We start from the raw sequence: 10,352 nt of genomic DNA on the forward strand, positions 1-10,352 counted from the left end.
TATTTAGGTGCTTCTGCCATACAGGGTTATTCTCAGGGTATGCTTAAGTTATTGCTGTCAGATGCATTTACCATGCACTGATAAATTGTATGGTCGCCCTACATGATGTTAATATGATTTTTAGTTGCTGGTCCCTTTCTCATAGAGGTGGAATGAGGCAGGTATGCTGAATGACCTTGCTGTTTCTTGTAAAATTAATCACCGAAGCAAAAGCTAAACCTTAGAATGACTCTAGCCTTCCCTGAATGATCTTTACTATTGCTTGTCAGGGCTTTAACTTGTCAGCACCATCAAAAACATGATTGATTATTTCTGTATTACAGCTTTCAAAGCTGTCCTCCCTGTTAACTTTAACCTACTGTTAGGTCTGTAACAAATTTAATTTGTGGTGTGTGAGGGAGGCATAGCAATCCCTGTTTCAAGGATATGTTTCTTAATAATCGTCCTTAAATGATACTGAAGTAAAGATAATATAACATGAATTTTTAAAAGGCACGTTTTCAGACAAACATTTTTTGGGTATGAAATCGGTGGTACCAGGTACTACTTTGCAGGTGGATCCTTTTTTTTTTTTTTAGAAACTTAAAATGATTTATATGCTGAATGATACAGTGTTCCACATCTTTTCAACTTAGAGTAAAATATAGAAGGCATGTTAAGTTTGTGATTGAAAAAGTTCGAAGTTGTAAATAATATTTTTAAATGAGAGATTGAGAATTCTTTAATAACTTAAAACAATCCCTGAAATACAGACTAAGTTGAATAGGTCAGAATATGAATTTCTGCATTTAGATTACAAGTAGTAGTTATGCAAGTGCAGGAATAAGGAAACAACATAGTTCATATGAAAAAGACATAATGGTTTTTGTTCAACACAAACTCAGTATAATGGCTGCTTAGAATGTCAGTGTACTTTGGTTTCTGATGGCATGTGAGGCTAGATACTCTGAATTATGAATACAAATAAAAATGCTGGATAAATGATGTATCTCTAAATGGCAAGAAAACATGAAAATAAAAGACCAAACATTGACCTGAAAGTGAAAGCAAGAAATCAGAGAGATAAGGGGAACACATGGTTGAAGAGCACTTGCTGAGTCCAACTGAGCTTGAATTTTCTTGGTCCCTTGTTGGCTGGAGACAAGAGACAAAGCCCAGAGCCTGCTTTGGGGAAAAAAGTTTAGTAGACACTGTCTCCACGTACAGCTGGGACCCCTAAAGACGACTTTCATAGTGTATTGTAGAGCTAGAAATACAACTTTTCCCTTGACCACCTCCCAGTCCGCAGAAAATCTCAGAAAAACTGCCTAATATTTCATAACCAATAATAATCAGCATTCATGGAAGTTTGCAGTTCTAATTTAGACCTATGGGTGGTCCAAAGAAAAGGCAAATGTATAGTTATAGAGTGGTTCCACTATAGTAGCACAAGGCAGAAGCCAGTGCAGGTCCTTTTTGGAGGAATCTTTCTTCAGGGCAAGCCTTTAAGAGTTCAAAAGTTTAAAGAAATTTTTAATGACAGTCAAGAATCACAAAACAAAGTAAACAAGGCATCATCGATAGAACCAGCCAAAATAGTAGATAACAGAATTAGGTGTGTAATAATCTCAGATATTATAGTTGTCAGAAAGAATGTAAAATAACTTTTAAAGAAATGGAAAGGTTAAAAGTGTGAGTAAATTGCAAGTGAATATAAAAATGACAAAAAAGATCTGAAAAAAACTAAATAGTTCTTGGAGAAATTAAACATGTAATTGGAATTTTAAAATCAGCAAATAGGTTTAATGGCAAATTAGACATAGCCAGAGAAAGAATTAAGCAACTGGAAGACAGTTCTGAGCTTTTTGACTGTGACCAACGGAAAGAAATTCACTTACTGGCACATATGTATGCATATGATACATGTGTATGATTTAAGCCAAAGTATCTAGAAGCTGATTTTATCAGTTCTCTACTAAAGGTAATGTTCTCTGCTATTTTGCTTTTCTTATTTATTCTTTTTCATTAAAAATGTTGGAACCAACCCAGGAAATTTTATAAACTATAGTGGGCCATGACCATTGTTTCAAAGAAAACTGATTTTAATAACTTTGAAAATGTGTATACCCTACAACCCAGCACATATCCAGCATAGTTCAGAGCACTTTGTATGGCACCAAAAAAAGAAAAAAACAAAACAAAAAAACTGGAGAAAAAAACATGGATTGTAGAAAGTATAAGGTGTGGTTTATCTGTACAGTGGATTACTATAGGACAGGGGTGATACTAAAACTAATGAACAACCTGTACAGTGTAGACACCATGCAGTCAATGTGGCTGCTGCCCGTAAACAGCAAGCCCCAGCCGATACTCATGTGTGCCAGCCTACTAACAGCCCTTTCTACACCTTTGAAAATGAATGAACTACTAGTTCATGCATCAACAGCAGAAAAACAAGTTCTAAAAGATTTTACGTAGTATGATTCCATTCATATGAACTCAGAAATTTGGACAAAACTTAAGTAGTGTATAGGGATACAAGCATGTGTTTATTTATTTCTGGAGACAGGGTCTGACCCTGTCACCAAGGCTAGAGTGCAGTCACATGATCATTGCTCACTGCACTAACTCTTGGACTCGAGCAATCCTCCTGCCTCAGCCTCCTCAGTAGCTGGGACTATACGCACCGCCACACCTAGGCATGTTTTTTTGTTTTTGTTTTTGTTTTTGGTTCTTTTGTAGAGATTTGGGTCTTGTTATGTTGCCCAGGCTGGTCTCAAACCCCTGGACTCAAGCCATCCTCCTGCTTCAGCCTTCCAAAGTGGTGGGCTTATAGGTGTGAGCCATTGTGCCCACCTAAACTGTATGTATGATTTTTTTTTTTTCGAGGCAGAATTCTGCTCTGTCACCCAGGCTGGAGTGCAGTGGCACAATCTTGGCTCACTGCAAACTCTGCCTCCCAGGTTCAAGCGATTCTCTGGCCTCAGCCTGCCAAGTAGCTGGGACTGCAGGTGCCCACCACCACACCCAGCTAATTTTTGTATTTTTAATAGAGACGGGGTTTCACCATGTTGGCCAGGATGGTCTTGATCTCTTGATCTCATCATCTGCCCACCTTGGCCTCCCAAAGTGTTGGAATTACAGGCGTGAACGAACCAGTGTGCCCTGCCTAAAAGGCAAGGGTACACACAAAATTAAGGAGAATTGTTACCTTTTAGTGGAGGACAAGTGGGTGGAATAAGAAGGGTCACAAAAGGAGCTTCAGAGATAACTTTTTCTTCTTAAAATTGTGGGTACATGAATGTTTCAATTCTTTATACCTTACTCATTTTATGAGTACTCTTTTGCCTGTTCAACATTTAGTAAAATTAATTTTTAAAAGTCAAGGCAGGATTAACACAGGCAGTAAGTCATTTATGCTGATCAGACCATTTTTGGAAAGTTGTCTTTAGTTTTGGGTGCCAAATTTTATGGGCATTAACAAACTGGAATGTGTCCAGAGGAAAGCATCCAGGGTGGTGATATAAACCACCACCCTGGTCCTGAGCCTTTCATTTTTCAGATGCAGATTCACATGCATTCTCACTGTGGGTGGTTTTAACTTCCCCAGGTCCGTCTGCTAGTGCTTAATGCAAACCTTGTTAACTCCCAGGGTATTGCACTTTTTGCTACACCTATCAGAAATGAGTTCCAAGAAGTTCCACAAATGTTCTGTAGTGTGATGGTTTGCTAAAGGTTTTTTTTTTGTATGTGGGAGGGAGGCATCTAATGCTGTAGCTATAGACCCTATGGCATGTTACTGTATTATAAAATAATAGCTCAGAAACAAGGGATCTTTCATTGCTGGGATCAGACAAATCCTCTGCTGTCCATAGCTCCTGAAGGCATCGGTAGATTCAGGTAGTATCCACCGAAGGGACATACATGAGGATAATTTAGTTTGGTGCCTTTCAGAGACTAAATCCTATGGTTTTCTGTCTGTGGCAGTGCAAGGATGCAGTTCTTCTGGCCAGGGCCCTAGCTCTGTGTAAACAAGGAGGGGTAGGCAGATGGCAGCATTTGTCTGGATAATAATTACTTGAGGTAAATGAGTAAATCAGCAATTATCGAGGATCTGCAATGTGCCAACTGTTGTTAGGTGTTTTCTCATAAAAATATTCCACTTCACAGGGAAGGAAGTGGTCTTATCCCCATCTTACAGGTGTGGAATTTAGGGGGGGGGTCGCCAAAATTAATATTTATGGGAGAGAAAAAGGACAGGAGAGCAAGCTTTCAGCAGTGCAGTGCTGGGGCTGTGGAGTCCTGGCTAAAGGCACTATGCGGTGTGGTTAGGAGCACAGATTGCAGCAGACAGGGCTGGATTCGTATGCGGGCTGTCATTTACTAGCAGGGACACCTGGGACATATGTTCTTTAACTACCTGTGCCTCTTATATCATCAGAAAATAAGGAAAACCCCTGTTTCATGAGATTGTTAAGATAATTAAATGAATTAACATACATAAAGTACTTTGAACAGTGGCTTGGCAAATAGGGCTATAAAAGTGAAGTGTTTGGTGAAGTTTATTTCTATGCTGGCTTGTAGCAAGTGATTCTCTTGTTCTCTGTGACCCTGTAGCAAAGTCTGCCCTCAGTCTTAAAGGGGTATATGCAGTAGAGTTTCCCAGCATCCCAAGTTGGGTTCAGACCTACCCAGAGGGTAGGCGTGGCCTTGATTTACATTCATTAGATCTTCTTCCTCCAAGATCCTGCACTTCCCAGGGCTATAGAAACCTGCCAGTAACAGTTTTTAAAAGACACACCAGGTGTACTTATTCCCAAGAACTTGCTCTGCAGATGAGGAAACTGAAGCTCAGGGAGGTTATGACTGTCCCAGGTTCACATGACAGCAAAGCTAAAATAAGAATGTTTGCTGTTATCTGTGTTACCTCTAGAATGTACAGAGGAAAAGGACAGTTTTCTCTTTGAAGCCTTAATTTCATACAAGGTGGATGACCTCACATATCTTGGTCCACTGGACTATCAAGACTTGTAGGTTCTCTGTGCCCTTTTGGGGGCTATGATGTGCAGGCTGCTCCCAGCTTTCAAGCCCTTCAAGAGCAGCTTACTTCTTCTTAGAGCACCTCTTTTGGCTGCTCCTCTTAACCCAGTTTCCCTCTAAATTGTGTAGGGACTAGACATTCGTTGACTCCTTCATATGTTTCTTGTAGTCTTACCTATTCTTTCCAGTGGCTATTGGCTTCTTATAACCCTGATAAGGTTTGTAGTTACGTACTGACTGCTACCTCTCTCTTCTTTTGCTGCCTCTTCTCTTTGCTTTAATTTCCTTTCTTTATCCTCTCCTCCCCTCTTATGGATTCATACACAGTGTCACTTGTGTATTTCTACCATTTTTTTGTAACTTGGGGCAGGACTGAACTTTTTTTTTTTTTTTTTTGCAACGGAGTTTTGCTCGTCACCCAGGCTGAAGTGCAATGGCGCCATCTCAGCTCACCACAACCTCACCTCCCGGATTCAAGTGATCTTCTGTCTCAGCCTCCCAAGTAGCTGGGATTATAGGCATGCACCACCATGCCCAGCTAATTTTGTATTTTTAGTAGAGACAGGATTTCTCCATGCTGATAAGGCTGGTCTCGAACTCCCAACCTGCTGAGGTGATCCGCCCACCTCGGCCTCCCAAAGTGCTGGGATTACAGGCGTGAGACACCATGCCTGGCCCAGGACTGAACTCTTGACTTTTGGAGCTGTTGCTAGGCAGTGAGTGTTCATGATATGAACTGACCAAAATCCACAGTACATCTTGTGAGCTATACAGTCATGCCTCTTAGCTTTCTTTTGTCTACCCTGGAGCCAAATTGAATGTTATTAACACAGCATTATAACCAATATATGCTTTCATTAAGAGGAAAGAGTATACCAAAATTGAGCCAAAAACTGGGATGCTGTAATTCTGCACTAAGGCAGGAAATGATAAGGTTTCAGAAAGAGGTATAGTATAATCTGTACAAGTGCCCGGTTTAAGTCGTGTTTAAACCTAAAGATAATTTTTTCTTCAACTTGAAGTGGCTTTATTGTTTATGCTTTTCTTTGAACTGAAATAAGGACAATATTCAGAATTAACATACATTATGCAACAGGTCAATTTAGGAAATTAAATAGTTGTTTAAAACATACTTGAACATTCCAACATATTGTATTCATTTTCTATCCAACAGTAGAATGTTATTCACTTTCTATATTTTTTTGCCTTTTAAATTCTATGCAAAAATTTCTACCAGCTCTTGTTTTAAAAAGAGAATGAAGGTTATTGTTGCTTGAAATTAATTTTTGTTTTTTTATTATTTATTTATTTATTATTTTTTGAGATGGAATCTCACTCTGTCGCCCAGGCTGGAGTGCAGTGGCGCAATCTCGGCTCACTGCAACCTCCGCCTCCCGGGTTTAAGCAACTCTCCTACCTCAGCCTCCCAAGTAGCTGAGGCTACAGGCATGCACCACCATGCCCGGCTAATTTTTCTTTTTGTATTTTTAGTAGAGACGAAGTTTCACCATGCTGACTAGGCTGGTGTCGAACTCCTGACCTCATGATCCACCTGCCTCGGCCTCCCAAAGCGCTGGGATTATAGGCGTGAACCACCATGCCCGCTCGAAATTAATGTTATTTTTTAAAAAATGAATTCCTTCCTAGCAGTTGAGCTTACTTTTTTTAGTAGGCTCTTTTTAAGATAACTTTTTTTGAGACCATAAAGGGAACAAAATGGGAAAAAGTATAAAACATCAGTGCAGACAGCCTTCAACTCAAAACTGTCAGGTCTTTAAAAGCAATCTTGAAACTTTTCTTGTTGTCTGGTAGCAGTATTATTGAACAGATGGCTAATTCACACAATAAGCTGGATAATCAAATCCGATGAGCTAAGATGGGGTTAACTAGAGCAATCTGTAGTATTTAGAAAAAATTCCAGGGTGATTGGGGAATGGTGACTGCAATCATTATTTGGGGTTCATTTCTGTTAGTACAAAAATACAACTTAAAGTCACAATTTGTTTTAATAAAAATGTTTTCCTTTTATTTAGAAAATATCCCTCCCCCCATCACTAAACAATCATTTCTTGTAGGGGAGAAGAAGAGAGATTTGTATTAGCCACCTGCACGGCCAGTCCAGGAAATAGTATGTCAAATTCCTGATTTATCAGGAACCCCTCCTGGCCTTCCTCTGGTCCTCATTTATTGAGTTTGCCAGATCCTGTGCTAGATGGTGGGACCATAAGGAAGAAATGGGATGAGATTCCATGGTACAGTAGGGAAATGGGTCTAAACAAGTAACACAAAACAGTGTGAAAACCTCCCAAGAATTCCTGTACTATGTTTAGAGAAACTGTATCTCCTGGAGGATGGTTCACAGCATCTGTTTAATTACCTTTGTAATTGTCTTCACTTAAGTTAAAAACTAGTTAGCTTTTTTGAATTTTTCTTGATTTTAGAAAGCATCTCTGAGGGATATGTTTATCTTGCTGGAATTCTTCTGCAAACTCACTGTGCGTCCAACAGAGCCTTGTACTTACCAAGTGATAGTAAAGACAGATTTATGATGTCTCCTTTGCAGAATAATTCTACTTGTCTATTCTTCAGGTTTCTTTCCCTCCCAACATCTGCCTGTCGGAATAGTTTCTCCTAAAACTAAGGCCCAACCATACATTTTCTTACAATCACTGGTCACACCCACAGCCATATTGTTCTTTTCTCAGGGCTTCCTTGGTGTAAACCTTTAATATGTCCTGATTTCACATTTTCTGATGTGTGCTTTATAGTGAAACACAGTTTCTACTACTAATGTGGTTTATATTTGTCTTTTAATCTATAGGCATTTAACAGTCTTTCTTTCCCCCCATCCCTCTCTTTCTGATTCAAACTGGAATAATAGAAGACACCTAAATAATATGATGAATACTTATCAAAACTCTGAAGTTGGTTTTCTGAAAAAAGCTCTCTGTTAGGTGAGATATTGAAGTGTTATCCAGGAGAAGAATACTTTATTCAAATAGTCATCTTATAGCTTGTCTACTAAAGTTGATGAAATTCGTTTTCCAAACTGGTTTAGACAAAAATGATTACTTAGCTATTTAAAGCACAATTGATCATATCTCTTTCTTGTCTTATCTCTTCTCGTCTGCCACTCTTCTGATTTCTTGCATAACATTTAATAACAAATCATAAGACTAACAAGGATGCATTTCAATTCCTTATGGTTTATGGATCAGTTTATTAGGTCAAGGGTGGGGTGGGGCGTGAGGGTGGGAGGAAGTAGGGTAGAGAGTACAAACATTTGCTAAGAGCAACACGGGATAGGTGAATTTACCCAGTGTAGGAGTCTGGCAGAAGTTTTAAAATGAAGTACATCTGAGTTCAAATCAGGGCTCCGCCTTTACTAGCCACCTGAACCTGGGAAGGTACTAAATCTGAAATCTTAGTTTCTTCATGTGCAAAATGGAGACTAGGATTGACCTTCACAAGGTTGTGAACAGTGTCTGAACTGGGCATAGAGTGGTGCCTGGCACTTACTTGTTGAGTGCCTATTATTACTTTTTAATGCCAGGAACTGCATCCTGATCAAGTCACCTAATCTTAACCTCAACTTTGTATAACCTGTATAATGGGAATATTGACATATTAATGTGAAAAAGCTAAAAAAATTATAGCCATATATAAGCATAAAGGGCTTATTTCATGAAGGCTTCCTGGATATCCTCCAGCCATTAGTGATTTCTCTTGTATGAACTCTGCTGTAGCTTTTTTCCAAGTCTCTTTGGTGTTTATCAAACATTTATTTGATACTATTGTTACTATACATTAGTTACATTTCACAAATATTGTAGTTAGTGGAATGAAACCTGTATCTTCATCTTTGTAATCCCTGTGGTATTTTAAATATCATAAGAGCTTGGTAAAGGTTTATTATATAAACAATTAAGTTTGGTATTACCATTGCTCTCTGCTTTGCAAGCTAATATAGCTTAATAGTATCATAATGGATTTATTTCCACAGAATATCTACCTTATTGTTTCTGTGATCATCTTATTAACCTTTCACAGGGACTGTGTAAAACCTAAGATACCTTCCTTACTAACATTGTGTCTTGCTGTTAGCAGAACTGAATTATATGTGGAGATGTGTGTCTATGTATTTTGATGACAAGGCAAGAAAACCACCTTAAATGTTCCCACTCTTTTATTGGACAACAAAAATTTAGGAGTAGTTTAGAATTCCATAATATTTATAGTTTATATTGTGGATGCACAGGGATATCACCTATGAAAATGTGCTACCATAGTTTATTTGTAGTTGAATATTTAGAATTTCAAATGGGTTTTCTCTTTTCAATGAAAAGAAATGTGCTTTATAAAAAAAAAAAAATCCACACACAGAAGAACATTTTGGGGATCTTGGAATCACAGAGTAGAGAGTAGCTGGTTTCTTCCAAAACTTCTAGACTTTTTATCTGACCTATAATACTTAAATAACCAGAGCAATAAACTCTTCTCATTTTTACAGTAGTAGAAATGTCAGTATTGTCTATTGATTATCTCTCCTGGTGGGCCTAGTTTGAAGGAAGAGAACACACCCAACAATTAATCAGCAGTCATTAAAAAACATCTACAAGGAATTGAGGGGTTTGCATTCTTCTGTTTAAAAAAAAAAAGCAGAGCCTCCTGGAAACTGGAATTTATTTTGCTCTTGAGTTATTCTTGAGCATTCTATTTTGCTTGTGTTTAGTGTTTAGGAATTGCAATAACCTGATATTGTGTTAACATCAATAACTTCTATTTGCATTACTATAAACTATTTAATTTAATTACGTATTACTGCATAACATGTTGCCCCATGCCTAGAGACCTAACTTCTTTTTTTTTTTTTTTTAAACTCTCACCTCGTTTCTTTGGATCGGAGTTCCAGGAATGGCTTGGGTGAATGGTTTTGATTCTGGATCTTTAATAAGATTGCAACCCAGGTGTCAGTCCATTTTGTATGTAGCCTACGTGAAGGTTTGACTGGGGCTGGAAAATCCACTTCGAAGGTGGTTCACTCACATGCCTCGCAAATTTGCACAGGTTGTTGGCGGGAGGGCTCAGTTCCTCGCCATATGGATGTCTCCATAGGGCTGCTTGAATGTCTGGCTTATATCAGGACAAGTGATCGAAGAGAGCAAGATAGACACTACCATGTCTTTATGACATCATTCCACAATATCCTATGGGCTGTCCAGGTTACCTCTGTTCATTGTAGGAGAAGAATACACAAGGGTGTGAAAATCATTGGGGGCCATTATGGAAGCTAGCTGCCAAAATAAAAGAATGCTTAATCCTTAGCACATTTT

Source organism: Chlorocebus sabaeus, chromosome 11 (genome assembly GCF_047675955.1).
Source record: "Chlorocebus sabaeus isolate Y175 chromosome 11, mChlSab1.0.hap1, whole genome shotgun sequence".
NCBI lineage: Eukaryota > Metazoa > Chordata > Mammalia > Primates > Cercopithecidae > Chlorocebus > Chlorocebus sabaeus.